The sequence below is a fragment of the Seriola lalandi genome, unplaced genomic scaffold, assembly GCF_002814215.2.
Source record: "Seriola lalandi dorsalis isolate HSWRI2012SDOR001 ecotype SW California unplaced genomic scaffold, Sedor1 jcf7180002054573, whole genome shotgun sequence".
Classification (NCBI taxonomy): Eukaryota; Metazoa; Chordata; class Actinopteri; order Carangiformes; family Carangidae; genus Seriola; species Seriola lalandi.
The window spans coordinates 1,684,562-1,700,154 of NW_019525126.1; the positions used below are offsets into that span (position 1 = coordinate 1,684,562).

Consider the following 15,593-nt stretch of genomic DNA (forward strand, 5'->3'; position numbering starts at 1 on the left):
CACTGTAGAGTCTGGTGATAATTTCCTGCAGGTTCATCACTACTTGGTCTCTCTTCACAAACAAGTAGTCATTTGATCCATTTTGTAATATAAAATATTGATTATAGCCCCTTTAAACTTAAAATCAGATCTTTCTTCCCTGGTGGCGTTTGAAGTTAACTATTGTCACAGTGTTGCTCAGTAATCAGATCAAGTATGCAAATTTTGAAGCTGTTTTCACAAACTCTTTTTCTAAATTTTAAAACTGAACAATCAGCCAACGCTAACAATCATGTTAATGCTCCTGGTGGGAAACACTATGAACTTTTGGTGAAGTTTTAGTGAGTGACTGGACTCGAGGAGAAGCAGTTCCAGTAATATCTAAAATAAAGACAAAAGGCAGGCTCCACTCTCCCTCTCATCAAACATTTGCACTTCCTTTGGCAAATTCCAGAACAGTGACTTGTCCAATAAAAAGATGAAACATGTTTTCACTGAAACACGCTGTTGTGTAACACTGCATCCTTAGGAAAAAAATCTGACGCTTACTTTCCATATTTTCCCTGACATTGAATGTATTTCATATTATACGTCCAGAGCTGGATCGAGTCCTCCAGACATGTCAATGTCGACAGATTGCAAATTATCGAGCAATGGGATCATTGAAAGTTGTCTGCCAGTAATAAATGACCAGAATACCTGAGGGTTTCTGTTCTGCAGTGGCTTTAGCTTTAGTGTGATTTCTCAAATAAAAAAGTCCATAAAACAAAGCACCTCTTTTTGTCCTTTACTGACCTTAATAAAATTGCATTTCCTTTTTAACCAGAATACTCTATTACTTTTCATTTGAACTATAAAAGTAAAGTTTTTTTTGTTTAATATTATTACCAAACACATATTTCACGTTAATATACCGCAAATTTGACAGTATTAGTCGCCACGAAGAGAGTGCCAGTCAGTCTGACATAAACAAGCTCCATCTGATGTAAGTCTGTATAAATATAGTAAATATAGATATCTGAATAGCTGGAACAGCAGAAGCTATGTTTTGAGGATTTTCTTCAGTTTCTTTCATTGCATAGCAACAATGTTTACTCAGGCCTCTCAACAAAGACTCCCAGAGGCCACTCCACACTGCTACAAGGAATCTGTATTCTTTTTGGCTGTGTACTTATATGGCTAACTTGTTGCAGATGTGTGATAAGAAATGCAATTTGGGTAGAAAAAAAATTAGTTTTTTTCACACATTCTTCTCTCTGGTACTATACAATAAAACTTGCAATAAATGAACAAAAATGTAGGTCCATCACGTCTCATTTCTGGAATCAGCGTCAGTGTTGTTTTTATATCATTGATCATAAAATGACAAACCACATCGTCACTCTGGACATGTTGTTCCAAATGGTGTGTATCATTCAGGTGCAGGCTAATGACGAGCACACCAAAATAAGACAAAATCCGAACAGGGTGTGTTTTCATTTAAAAAAAAAAAACAAAAAAAACAAACACTGTGAATCATGGTGATTTCAGTAAAAGTATCATCAGATTATCAACGAACCAGAGGCCGTCTTCAGACTTTATTGGCAGAGTGGAAAAGCTAAATTGGACTTATTTCGAGAAAACAACTCACTAATTCTCGACTGCAGATGTCTTTACAGAACAATTATTGGCAACACTGTCAGAACCCACAGTTCGGGATGTTCTTTTATATTTTTTCTCTTTTTGCTTGATTTAGTTACACAGCCTAAATTATGAAGGCTTGTTTGTTCTTTTCAGGATTAACAAACAGCAGATTTTTCTGGGTTGTGTGCTGTTGGTACCACCAGTCATACCAGACATTCCAGCCACCTCCATTGACAAATCATGCGTGGCTCAAGGTTTAAGTCCTTAGCATACACACTTAGTCACTGCCAAGTCTGTTATGTAATTAAAGTCTGCTGTTCCTGAGACTTTTACCGTGGTCGTCCCTCTCAGCTCTCACACAATATGAGGACAGCGGCGGCCATATAAGGGTAAGGCTACTGTGTCATCGCAAAACTTCCCATAATCTCCTAGGCAGGAATGGTATGTACCCGGGGAAAATGACAATTTTTACTTTTCAGCTGTCTTTAATCTGTGCTGGCATGTGTGCCTGTGTCCTGTTTGTTCCTTTTGCATTAATTCTTTCATATTTCCTTGAGGAACAGTTACATGTGTGCGTTCAGTCGTTTCTGTCTGTGAGACTGTGAGAGCTGCGAGCCTGTAATTTGTTTATATTAAGAGTTTTTTTCCAATGCATTCACGGCTGACGTAATGGGATTTTTTGCGCACTGAATGCACATTGATTGATTGTTGCTCAAACAGAGTCATATTCATTGTGGTAGCTGGAAATATGCTACTGAGCCACCGCAACATTTCATTGTATTGTCCAATGATGATTAAGATGGCGTTTCAGAATGATCTGCTCCCAGTTTTGGGAAGAATTTAATCAAAAACAACGCATCTGTAATCACAGTCTCACTTTATTTATGGATGGCAAACAGTGCAAGGGGGCCACCAAGTCAAGACTGTTATCATTTGGATTAATCTTCAAAGATACCTACACATACACTCCCAGACTCTCTGTGGTGAGGATTTACCACTTTAGAGGCGTGAAATAAAACATCTGGTACATCAGAGTGGAACACCCGATCAGATCTAAAAGCCATTGAATACTTTAATAATCATAATCTTACGGGGGTAAGATGCTCTTTTCCCGGATTCAACAGGGGAAAGAGATCTGTAACATTTTTGTGGTACATTTTGCGTGTGTTTGTGTGTGTGTGTTTGTGTGTGTGTGTGTGTGTGTGTGTGTGTGTGTGTGTGTGTGTGTGTGTGTGTGCGGGGCTCTCTGAGGTGTGCCAGAGTTCATGTATTTGATTGGGTTCAGATGCTGTCAACAGTGCTTACTGAGTTAAACTGACTAAACTGAGCTTCTTCATGCACTTGTTGTACTATTATCTATTTTTATTTCTCCAACTACTTTTGAAAGGGGAAGACAGGGTTATAGTGTTTTGATGCAGTCAGTTTAGGACAAGACCTTTGACAGGTCACAGCAGGGGAAGCGCAGGTGTAATGAATAACACTGACAGTGGCTGCATTCCATTTAGGTGAGCCATTTCCATGTTCCTGGTATTGTGCATGCTGCATCACTAGAAAGAGCTTACTGGGACGCTTCATGCAACAAAGCTGTCACTAATGCTATAAAGCATAACTGTGCTTTTCCACTTATGACAAGTCAAGCTGTCTGCCCTGTCTGTCTCTTCGTTGTGAGTATTCTGTAAGCAATTTTCCCTCTTCTTCCAGGAAACAGTCGATGAAAGTCACAGTTTGACAGCATCACTCCTGCAGCAGTTGATTTTCGGCCACTTTAAGGTAGCTTTGAGGTAGCATTACAAGCTGTGTAAGCTCAACACTGACATCTTATATAGTTGATGTAGCTAACGTGTTAGCAGACAGTTGCCTTTTCACGCATCCAGCCTATACAGAGCAGTCATTCGGAGTTGTGTCTCAGGCGACTTAATGAATATATGTTTATATATATTATTAATATTGATCAGAGCAGGTTTAATCTTTATAACAGTACATAACTTAGTTTAAAAATGATAGAAAAAGTTGGAGAACGTACTTAGAGATAAGTGTTTCAACCTGCAGATACAATATAATAGTAAGTAGTAGTGTTATACACATTAGGTTCAATAGAGGTTTTGAAGGCTGCTTTGCTACTTTTGTTTGAGCAGTATTGTAATGAATGTAAGCTATTTTTCTCTCTGTCCAAGTATCGAAGTAGTCTGTACCACTTTGTTTTCCAAACCTTTATCTGAAGCCTGAGCGTCGGGACTGTGAACCGCTGATCCATTTTCATCTGTCAGAACATGAAATTATTGCTAAAGCCAATATCCAGACACAGCACAAGCTTGCACATGTAGTTTGTAGAACAAAACAGGGACAGAGAAAGGGAAGAAAGAGAAACAAATATTTGGGTCGCTGTCATTTGGCCACAAAGATGGCTGAAGGCTACATGCAAAACTCTTTCTCCGAAGTTTCACATTCCAGATATCCCACACTAATTACTGAAATAACCAAAAAATGAATACTTTTATGATGACTTTGTTTCCATCATATCTTGTTTATAAACCGAATGATTGCATTGCAGTATGATCAAAGTCCAGTGCCAGAGGAAAAGGACAGTACAAACTGATATAGCAGATTTAAAATTGTTTAGTGAAGTGTTATGTTGGCCACTCTCCCTGCCGGAGCTGGCTGTGTCTGTTCTTTGTCTGGGCGCGAGTTACTGCTCTGCCATTTCCCTTTCTCCTTCCCTCCTTCTCCCTGCTGAGGTAAAAATGAGTCACTGAGTCAGCAGCAGCTGGTCTCCGTCATCCCCAATATCGCCCAGGATTCCACAGGAGACCAGCTGCCGAATCGTTACTCTCTGACAACATCACTTCCCCTTTACCCTTTTATAGACATATTCTCTGCCGGCATAAAGGCCTGTAATGATAAGATCTATGATAATTAGATTTTTGTTAACGTAAGTCGATTTGTAATTTACATGTTTTGGCTTTTTGTTTAAACAAACCCTGTGTTTTCAACCTACGCTGCAAATTCATTTTACTGCCTCCTCTCAAGAGTTCATTCCCCAATAGAAGCCACTGAAGGTGTACATCATAGAAATCAGTGCTGTTTTTCTGTCTGAGGCCACCTACATCAGCAGGAAACAGGCCCCGACAGCAGGGCAGGGGTTTACAATAACACTCACTCTTAAGAGGCAAAAGCCTCAGTGACTCTTTGAGGACCTCCATACATTATTTTTACAACGACTTGGCTTCTCATTAGCTGTTATGTGTTATATTAAGAGTCCCACTTATATTTCTTAGGTGACATAAAAAAAAAAACAGTGGAATCATGGGGTCAACATATTCCCCCATCTATATGACTGAAATAACCTTTTCTATTTCAAAATTAAAGACAATCCATCCAAAAGTCAAACCTTCCAGTAGCACTGGTGCAAAAGTCAGGGAATCACCAAACCAAGTATGATTCACTCTGTGTGGACTGTTTACATCTGGAGAAAATTTCATGGTAATCCATCCAATAGTTAATGAAATATTTCAGTATGGACCAAAGTGATGGGCTGATTTCCTAGGGATATCCATCCATGCTGCTAGCATGGCTAAAAAAATAACCTTTACGAAGCAGCTGTACTGTGTCTTGGAAAAGAGGATATGGTCAACTTTGTTTTGGAGTTGGAGTCTCCAGCGAATTCTTGTACTTTCTTTTTCTGTTTTACTGCATAGAGCAAAAATGAATCATAAAAACAAAAGGGACATATCCGTTTTTGTCAGAGCTGTTGAGTACGGATGAGTGGCTTCCATTATTGAATGTTTAAACCGAGGTGTTTAGTTTTCCCATTCCACTGGCTGAAAGGACAGTCAGGTCTCTGTCTCGCTCCATCTCATCTTCCTTCCCGTTTTCCTGTGAGGGGAGGTGTCGTGCCGTGTGCTGCTTATTTGAGGAGCCTCTATGGAATCTGCTGTCCCTTCTATTTTGACCAGGCAGCCATGACAGTGGAGATGAGAGCCTGGATCTGTCACTGCCCACTGACAGCCCGCTGTCAGACAGCCCATTGTGCTTGATGTTTATCCACAGGGCTTTGTGGAAAATACAGCCTTGGTTCTTGGAGACACCATTTCACCTGTTTTGTTTTCCAGGTGGAGAACTGCTGGGCCTACCCGAAGCCCCTTCTCCACTTCTTCTTGTGTAGTTTATCGCTCCACCGCATCTGTCCTCAGTTACTTAAGTAAAAGCAAAGCCAGTGGAAAGAACCAAATGTGTTTTACCTTCTGGAGAAAGGGAAGATAAAATCTCTACATTACGTATTAATTGTTGCTTGGAGCCTCTTGTTCAACCTTCTGGCTTCATTGACTTTGGCAAGCTGAAGACGTTTTAGTATTATAGCACAGGGCACTTTTGTTTTTCAGCTCAATAGTGGTTGATGTTGCCTGAAGCAAAGACTCTCATTGATCCAAAAGATTAACTTTGAGGGTGACTGGGCACAGTTTTGTTCAACAGATCATTCCTGCCCTCAGGTGACAAAGTCTCTGATGACTAAAAGCTTTGCAGAATTAACCCATAATGAGAAATTAAAATCATTAATTCAAGTAGAAGCATACTCTTCCAAATAGGGAGCTGTGTTCTTCACAGTATAATGCAAATTATGTAGTGAATGCAATTGAAATTATAATCCTTAACTTTCAAACTCTGTATTTGATAGTATTTATGGTCTGTCTCTTTCCCACAATAGCCAACCAATGTATTTTCATTCTTTACCTCTCTATATCCTCTTGGAGTCCACCTGTTTTAAACCTATTTTGCAGATATAAAGTGTAATGCATTTATGAAACCTCATTTGAAAGGTAACATATTCTAGTTTCTGGAAATGTGCTTGTTTTGCATGTGACTACAACCCAACTGAAACTACATCGGCTCATACATGTTATTTTTTGGTATTTTTCAGTCACCTGTAAAAAAAAAAAAAAAAAAAAAAAAGGTCATTATACATAACTATCAACAGGATATTCTTTATACAACAAGAAAACAAAAAAAAAAGTTCCACAATACTACTACATTTTGTCAAAAACTGCTCTGTGAATCTTCAAGGCCTCTAGGCCTAATAGTTTAGTTTAGTAAGCCTTTATAGTTCATTTTTTCACTGGTGCCAATAAACCTCTCTAAAAGAAAAACTGAGAGAAATGTGCGTTAACTCTTTAATATGTAATAATAGAAAACATACTGAAGCATTTTGATGCCTAAGAAACCTTTTGGAACAGTTCAAAATACACCTGACCTTTGTCTGCGTCATACACTCAGGCTATTGGCCTTGCCTCTGAAGTGCCCACCCCCCTAGTGTGCTCTGATTGGTCAGGGGAGACATCTATCAACAAGTTAGAGTCATTTAGAAAAGCTGTGAAAAAAAAGTTTTTTTTTCAACGGAGAACGTCATTACGTAGTATGCTCCCTGCCATGTGACCCTGAAGTGAAATCTGATTGGATCTTTGATCGTCACAGGGAGGCATCCATTTTATAGCCAGAAAGCTAACAAACAATAGCAGACCGCAAACACTGCAGCAGATGCACCTGACGCACAGAGAGAGAGGAGAAGCAGCAATAAGATGAAGATATTCATAACCTGGAATACTTTTTATAAGGAACCCCTTTGATTTTTGTGACCTGTGGACCCTTACGAACTAAAGGAATACAGATAACGGAGAAATGGAGAGAAAATCTGGAGTGCTGGTAAACAATGTTGGTAGATATTAATAAATTATATTTATATGCTTACGGTTAGCGCAGAATGAACTGAATATTTGAATTCTCGAGACTCTAGCTGATTGAGGTACAGCCTGTCTATACTGACAATCGTTCAAGCCATACACGGGCCGGCGGGCCGTGTGAGGATATAAGCAGTGTTTAGTGTTAAGCAGGGAACACAGAGGTGGCGTGAACGTGGCGGCTGATGTTGTTGAACTGCTGCGGAGAATCACGCACGTGTGTTCACACTGGCTGCGTCTCTGCTGCTGCAGCTCTATCCGTCTACATAGAGTTTGCAGGTAACCGGAATGTTGGATTTATTTAATCGTTAATTCATTTCTGATTCATTTTTGTCAGAAAACGTCAGTAAAATGTGTCTGTCTCCACATGCAGCTGCGCAAGTGTTTAAAAAAATATAGCTACATTTTTCATGTCCTTATCATATTCAAATTCAGCCTAGACAGAAAATATAGAGGAAAGAGTCAGTTTTGTGTTATGTTGCTGGTCAACCTGTTGATGCGCGCGGCACACTTTAAAAATAAGAAAGAGGCTGAGTCTCATGTGTCAGCCGGTGTGTGCGCTCTAATCCGTAAACATGGGCACCGAATTGAAAATCAATGCATCCAGGCCGGGAACACACTGTATCAACGCAGCAGAGACGTAGCCAGTGTGAACACACACACGCGTGATTCTCCGCAGCAGCTGAGCAACATCAGCCGCCACGCTCACGCCACGCATCCAGTGTGTTCCCGGACTTAGTGGTAGAGTCTGCCCTGAATTCAAATTGCCACCTACACGTAAGTGATTCACAGGAAACGATGTGCATGTAATCCAGCATGCTGTTTAAAACTTTCTCACCAATAACAGCCTCACTGCTTACTCTTTACTCTTCTAACACCAAATCAGAAATATATGAAGTTTCTGCTAATGCAAACGGAGTAGTTCCTACTGCTGCTAAGACTAACTGTTGTGACACTTTCACAGGAAATACACAGCATTTGTCAAAGAGTTTAGGACAATCGCCACTGTTCATCACAACTGTGTTTACAAAACAATGACAACCATCATTTTCAGCATTTCTTGGCAGCAAATGCCACATGGAGTAATGGAACAAGAAGAACCAGCTGCAGTGAGTTGTTACTGTGTGTTCAGATAGAAAGCAACAGTGTGTTTTTGTTACCCTTTCGCAGGGACAGGTTCAGCCCTCTAATTTGTGCGAATTACACAGGGGAAATTCAAAATACGAAAAGAGCTGCAGGTGACCAGCTGTACACCTCCAACTTCTCAGCAAGATATTTAACTTTACTGTGCCAGGCTGTTGTGTGGACTGCCATGTGCAATAATTACTGAGTCCAAGAAGTTCTTATCTAAAAGCATATTCACATTACAGAACAAAACAGTGCATTACAGTTCCTTGTTGGTCGGTGCAGTATTACCACTCCAGATTTCCTGGCGGCACCTTAGCTAACAATACTAATGTTGCTAGCAGGAGTTTGTCACATTCCAGAGCATCTGCTTGTTGATGTTTCGCTTGATGGATATCCTTTTTTGTCTGGTCTGCATATTTCAGAAACACGCAGTTTTTCATCCATCGTTCACTTCCAGCAGTGGACGGCAGTGAAGTGCGCCAACGAAAGTCAGCACAGCTCGGGTCAAAGGTCTGCGGCGCTCTCCACGAAGCAGGGACATCCGTGCGGGGCCGACACAACGCACCACATACACAACAACGGCAAGGTGTGTGTAAAAGCTGTTTATTTTTTTGTCAAAAAAAAGGTGAATAAGCATACTTCCAAAACTTTTAACTATTAATCGAATGCATAAAGCGGTGTTGATTACTTTCTAGAGAAGAATATTCAGTACAAGAGGACACATCGTTCCTTGATTATAAAGTTTACAGACCGATGCCAGAAACTCTTTTATTGCTACAAACAATTTTTTTGGGGGGTGTTGGATTGGATACCAACCAAGCCCAGGAGAAACTGTGCTGAGAGTTGATACCAGGGACATGATTGAATAAAGATGTCCGGATTGAATTCAGATGAAACTCTAAAGCTTCGCCATGCTCTGAGTGAATGCTGATTGTTCTCAATTGTAATTGCTCACCCATTAACACAAATTATCACTTAAGTGTAAAGTATGACTCCGGGTGGTTAATTTTGTTGAGCTCTCCATTAACAACAGTTACTGATAATGAAGATAATATTGTTGGATGTTGGCTAGCGTTACACAGACTGGCCGGTTGTGGGCTATTACAAATGTTTAAGGGGACTTTTCTGGTTCTTGTGGGATATAGAGACTGGACACCCCTCCCTGTGTGTGAGCTGCTCTGTGGTGTTTGGCTCCCAGGCCCACATGACACCATGCTTCTGTGTACTGGCCAGACGAACTTTCCCTCTCATTTAACTTTGGTGACTGCTTTTATTATATTCTTACAATCTGCTGCACAGCTCTGATGAGAAAGTGAAGAAATTAGTTCAAGGCTCACGAGGAGAGGAAAAGGAAAGCTTTTTTACAGCATACTTGGGAGAAAACGTGTCTCACTGGAAATTCTCAGCGCAAACTTTCGGTCACTGAGTTCTGAGGTCATTTTCTTTCAACTTAGTCTCACCCTGGGTGCGTTCTGTCCAGGGGTTCACTTCACACCCCATTTTAAATATGCTGCAGTGGCAAGTCCAAAGAGATCAGTGAATAAAGGAACCCACAAAGGCTGAGCTGTGGAGCCGATCTTGTGTAATCACTGTCAGTTAGTGCTCAATCTGAATTGAGACGAGCACAAATAAGACCTCAGGGCAGCAGAACAAGCCTCAACATCTGCAGCTCTCCTCCTCTCTTCCCATCTTCTCAGAAAATATGGCTATCGGAAACCCCATAGCTAAAAACACCTTTGCCCCATCATCTGGTCCTCTTTAACACCCGGCATAGGACCCGCCTGCTTGGGCTCAGTGTTTGTGTGATACTTCAGCGGGACCTGGCAACTTGTGTTTTTTTTTTTTTTCATCACTGCTGGACCAATTTGAAGGATTTTCACTGAGTTTTTTTTTTTTTCGTCTGCCACCTCATGAAGGAGTCAATTCTTCACTTTCCAAAAGCAACAATCTGCACATGTTGATTCTCGTTAGAGCTGACAGTGTTGTGCCTGTATCACAGTGATTTTCAGACCCCGTCTTTGATCAATACTGATGAACAGTATATGGTATCAATAAAGGGCAACTAAACATTTCAATTGGAAAAATGCACATCACTTTCACAGGCATCTGTTTGTCATTTTTGCATGTGTGTGCCTCGGAGCGTATGTCCACAAGCTGTTGCTATGTAGACAGGCTGTATACGATCCCTTAGCTGACCATTGGGGGAGCGCATCCAAACTGGCAGTAGGTCAAATGGCAAGCCCAAATCCACAGAGGACAGTGGGAGTGAGAGGAAGGACATGAGGAGGCAGGGAAAGGGGCTTTGAGTCACGCAGCGCTGAGTGAATCACGCCTCTCTGCAGGGCCGGGTGACTGACTGACTGGTGTTTGGATCTGTCGCAGTTGTGGAAAAGCTGGAATCTAAGCCATGATTGGAAAGACACTCCACATGTGTGCACTTGACAGGAGCGTGTGCTGATGAGCCCACACACTTGTTAAGTCAAAAGTCACATATGCAAATTTTCACAGATATATGCAGACACACGCACATCAGAAAGGTCATTTTCTGATTGATGAACCTTTTGAAATGTGGCTTTGGTTATGTGAGGGCTAGTCATAATTTGTACTTACTTAATTTTATAGACTTTTATGAGCCACATGTGGATCTTAAGAAAAATTTAATCCTAGAGGGGAAAATAACAAAATGTAGCTCAGAATATGATAGTTTACATACCACAGAGGAGACCGATTATGGGGACACACAGAGCAAAGACAGGAAGCACTAAATCAAACACAAGCTGAAATCTCACCTTAATGCTAACCCCATAGCTGACCCCATGCCAGCTTTGGGCTGAGACGAAAAACTAAAATTGGACACTGGGAGGAAAAAGATGAGTAGCTGACACTGTTTATTTCTCCCATCACTTCCTGAAGGCTGGGGAAAGTCGGCTCTTTAGGATGTATCGTGTGCTTCAGTTTAGCTGTGTAATGCTGAATGAAGCAGCTACTTTTTGCGTCGTGCTCGTCTTCATGTCACATCCATCATGTGCATCCCACATTTATATTTGTTGCTTAAAGGCAGCTGCAGAATCAACCTGTTTCTTTCCTCACAATAACCAGATGCCCAGAAGTGAAGACAGACATCATATTATTAAACTTCTCATATGAAGGCATTCTTAAAAAGCGGGGGTCATACTGGTACAGACTGCTGGGTCTGGGACAAACCATTGAATCATTGACCTTTGAGATAAAGTGAAACAGATTTCCCAAAGCATAGGGAAACGGTTTCATCACAATAACCTTTGTGATTTTCTTTTGAAGGCGATTGCACTAACCACAGCAGGAAGGGCAGCCTGCATCCCGCTCCAAAACTATTTAATCTTGTTCGCTTATAGGCTGGAATGTGGATGATAGCCATGGGTATGCAGACTGGGAAGTCTTAAATCACCAACAGAAGTTTGCTTCTATTCTGCAGACTCATGCTTTCTCTTCTCTGTCCCATTTGTTTGAGTTCTATCACCGATCTTGCCAGGCTTTATATTCTGTTATGCAGAATGCAGCCATGATGTCACTAGCCTTAAAGCTGCTCTAATGGATATTTATATGTCAGTGGATCACATTTCTATGTGTTCTCTGCAAGGGATCGATCATAGTAGCTTTTTAGCACCTTTTGGCTCATTGTTTTGGTTTTAGAGCCCACAACTTTCCTGTTTTGATTTATTCTCAACACTTTCATTATCATTGTCTCCAGACATAAAATGGCTGACAAATTTAAAATGCGATACGTAAGTTGTGTTTACAACTCGTGCTTGGCACAAACAATCATCTATTGCATGTGTAACTGTTTTACTGTCTCCCTGCAGTATGTCTGCAGGAGGAGTTCATAATTTGCATCAGTTAATTGTTTTCACAAATGTTTTGGCCATCTAACTGAAAAACCCCTGAACATGAAAAACAAAGGTAATTATTAGAAATTTTCGCTATTTTTCTTATATCAAAATCTACTCATTTGAATATTTTGTTACTGTCATATTTATCAAGGGCAAAGCATACCGCTGTGTATTTTTCATCCATGAACTCTACTGTATGTGGCCAGCTACTTTTATGCCTAGTAGAAAGAAAAAAAATGTATGAAAATGTTTGGTTTTGTAACAGTGAGCCTGTCTATAGAGCACAGTGAGTGCAGACGATGAGGATCTTCATAGCTTTTGTACTTTGGCCTGGTCCACGTTAGAGAGATCAAAACGTAGCAGCTGACCAAGTCTCTATCAGATAAAGAGGCCCAAAGACCTGAGGACATTTCATGCACATGTGGTCTCTTCTGCAGGGTTAAACCCCGGGGAATGAAGGAGCTGAAGATAAGAATCACCCAGAGAATCACGGCTGAGAACCTGTGAAGTATAGTGCCTATTACTGAACTATTCTAAGTATTCTTTAGGAATTATAATAACTTCCCGAAGTATCGGTTCAGTTATAAAAGTTTCTCTTTTCAATTTTATTGTGATCACTTGAGCAAAACATTCAGAGGTTGCTTCTTTGTGGCGGAACCACCTTTTCCGCTACTGTCTTTTCTATTCACTGCCAGCATGTGTTACACACGTGTAGGTGGCTTATAGGTTTTGGGGAATATATCAAATCAGCAAAATTTACTGTGAAATATGTGTGATTATATTTAGGATGCAATCCAAACTCACCACTACTTTACAAAAACACCAAAACCTACTTTTAAGTTTGAGCTGGTCTCTGTCCGCATGCTAATGTTTAATTGAAATGACATTGGAGCAAATGGTAGAACACGTTTGAGGTAGCAGGAAAAACACAGCAGGCTGCCATGGGACTGTATATCCTATATTCATGTTGGTTTAGGTTTGGTGCGAGAACAAATATTGAAGTCAGATTTAAAAATGAATCCTGTGCGCCGCTTTCCTCTGGAGCTTACATAAAGAGATGGTGACCGCAACATCCCTCCCTTTCTCTCTGCAGCTGTAGGACTCTCTCTCCCTCTCAGCCACAGAACACCAGCCTCACTAGACATCTCGTATGACTCCTGTCAGCATGGTCATTAAGTCTTTCAGTCTGGGTCTGTTTAAACAAGCTCCTCTGGCGGCCAGTGGCCACACAAAACCAATTCCCAGCCATGGGATGATTTACTTCTCTCTGCCCAAATTCATGCCTTGGTCCATTTACGGGGTGGTCAAACATACTTATTGTAAGGCAGAACAAACACTCCAAGTCATGTTTTTGTTAGCTTCCTTGGCTGCTTGCGATGGTACAAAAACTGCATCCACCTGTTGCTGTTATCATCTAAAAAGAATGTATCTTATCTGCTCTGTGAGGGAGTCCTTGAGTGATTTTGAGCTAAATGCTAATATCGGTGTTTTACCATGTTAGCAGGTGTAATATTTACCATGCTCCCTATCTAAGTTACAAATGTTAGCATGTTAGCAATTGCTAATTAGTGCTAAAGACGAGGTACAGTCGAGACCGATGTGAATGTCATTAGTGGTGCAGGTATTTTGTCACAAACCAATATTGGACAAACCTGATGATAAGGGAGGGGGTGTTAAGGGATTACAATTCATCCTAAAAGGGGCATTGACGTCTGCACAAAATTTCATGGCAATCCATCCTATAGTTGTTGAGACATTTCACTCAAACCCACAAGTGTCAACAACATTGTTCTGCTAAATGAAAAGTCAGGGGATCACCAAAGTCAATAGGCTTCATCTTCTGGGGACCATGAAGGTCTGTCTAAAAGTTCATGTTCAACCCATGAGGTTGTTGAGATATTTCAGTCTCAAGCAGTCGGCCCAACATTGCAATTCAGTGTCATGCATGGCATAAAAACAATTTCTCAACAAATTGTTGAATATTGCAAAACGGAACACTGAAACAGAGCAGGCTATTTTTGCACAAAAGAAGAGTGCAATTTCTTGTTCTTTGGTTACATTTGAACTCAGCCATGGCAAGCGTCACCGATCTTAATTCCTAAATCTAAGCCAGATTGATCCAGATGTTCCAGATACAGAGGCGTAAGGTATCCTCACGGGTCTAGACAGGGGACATACCTGTCTGTCTGAGTCCAGTTGTAGCATGTCATCAGGCCAAGGACATCAGTGTCCGCTAATGACAAATCCATCTGCTATTGCTGGACAGATTCACTGAATACTTTGTATTCCATAATATGAGACATCTGTGTTTTTGTAGCAAGCCAGTCAGTCCATCCCCATCCAACAAGCTGGTGAGGAGGAAACGATTTTTATTTTCAAGGTACACTGGAGATCTACACAACCCATTCATTTGGATCTCTGAGCTCTCCATAAACACTGAAAACCACCTTACCGTCAGTAAGACAGTCTCGTATGATCACACACAAAAACAACACTGGATACCGTCTCCCCAAGATGATTACCTTTACAGCCTGAAATGTGGCTTTAAGGACAGAGACTGTGCTGCCCATCATCTGTTTCTATTTTACCCTTTGCTTGGTTACAAGCTCTCCCTCCTTCCACACACGCTCACACTCACGTTCCTGACCCTTTTTCAGCCAACGTGTCAGCCAAAACCAGGGGCCACACTGGGCACTCCAGAGTGTTTGAGGCCATCTGAATGTTAACATGCTGCCCTCCAGACCGGACAAGGTTTGACCCTGAACTTGAGGTGAGAAAACAGTCTTATATGCCAGACTAACCTCAGGTGGATAAGAAAAAAACAGTTTTGACTGCTTTCCTTGACATGGCCATCTTTTTGCTGAGTGTTGAAAGATCCATCACTGCTAGCTACCCTGCCAGTAGCATTGTGGATACCACTGGAGTTCCTAAAGGGTCCTGCACCAACTCCCCATGGGAAACAAGGTGTTGAAATATCGTCTTATGACTAGAGTCAGGTTATGCCCTTGTCATAACATTCTTACAGAGCTAAATGATGTCCTTTGGGCACTGTTGGGATTGCTTACCGCTGGGTGATTGTCATGTCAACCAGTAGCAGCAGGCATGTGTTTAAAATGCTCGAAAGGGCTTGCGGTTTTCCAGCCCTCTGTTTGTTTCCCAATGTGAGGAGTGTGAAGTATGGCCTCTACACGTGCCGGGGAGGTTGAGAACACTCAAAGAGTCCTCAGGCTCTTTTTGTGACATTTTAAGGGGGTAAGAGTTGAGA

General features: G+C 41.2%; 1 protein-coding gene across 3 annotated transcripts in view; it reads left to right on the forward strand.

Annotated features, from left to right (window-relative positions):
* The first annotated feature begins 7,111 nt into the window (after positions 1-7,111).
* Positions 7,112-15,593, forward strand: part of LOC111663209 (KATNB1-like protein 1) — a 28,361-nt gene continuing 19,879 nt past the window's right edge. Inside the window, exons 1-2 of one of the 3 annotated variants that reach the window (XM_023417315.2) lie at positions 7,112-7,305; positions 8,882-9,045. The gene's annotated coding sequence lies outside the window, so the exon portion shown is untranslated. The remainder of the gene's footprint in view (positions 7,306-8,881; positions 9,046-15,593) is intronic. The other 2 variants (XM_087176918.1, XM_087176919.1) reach the window with 2 other exon arrangements.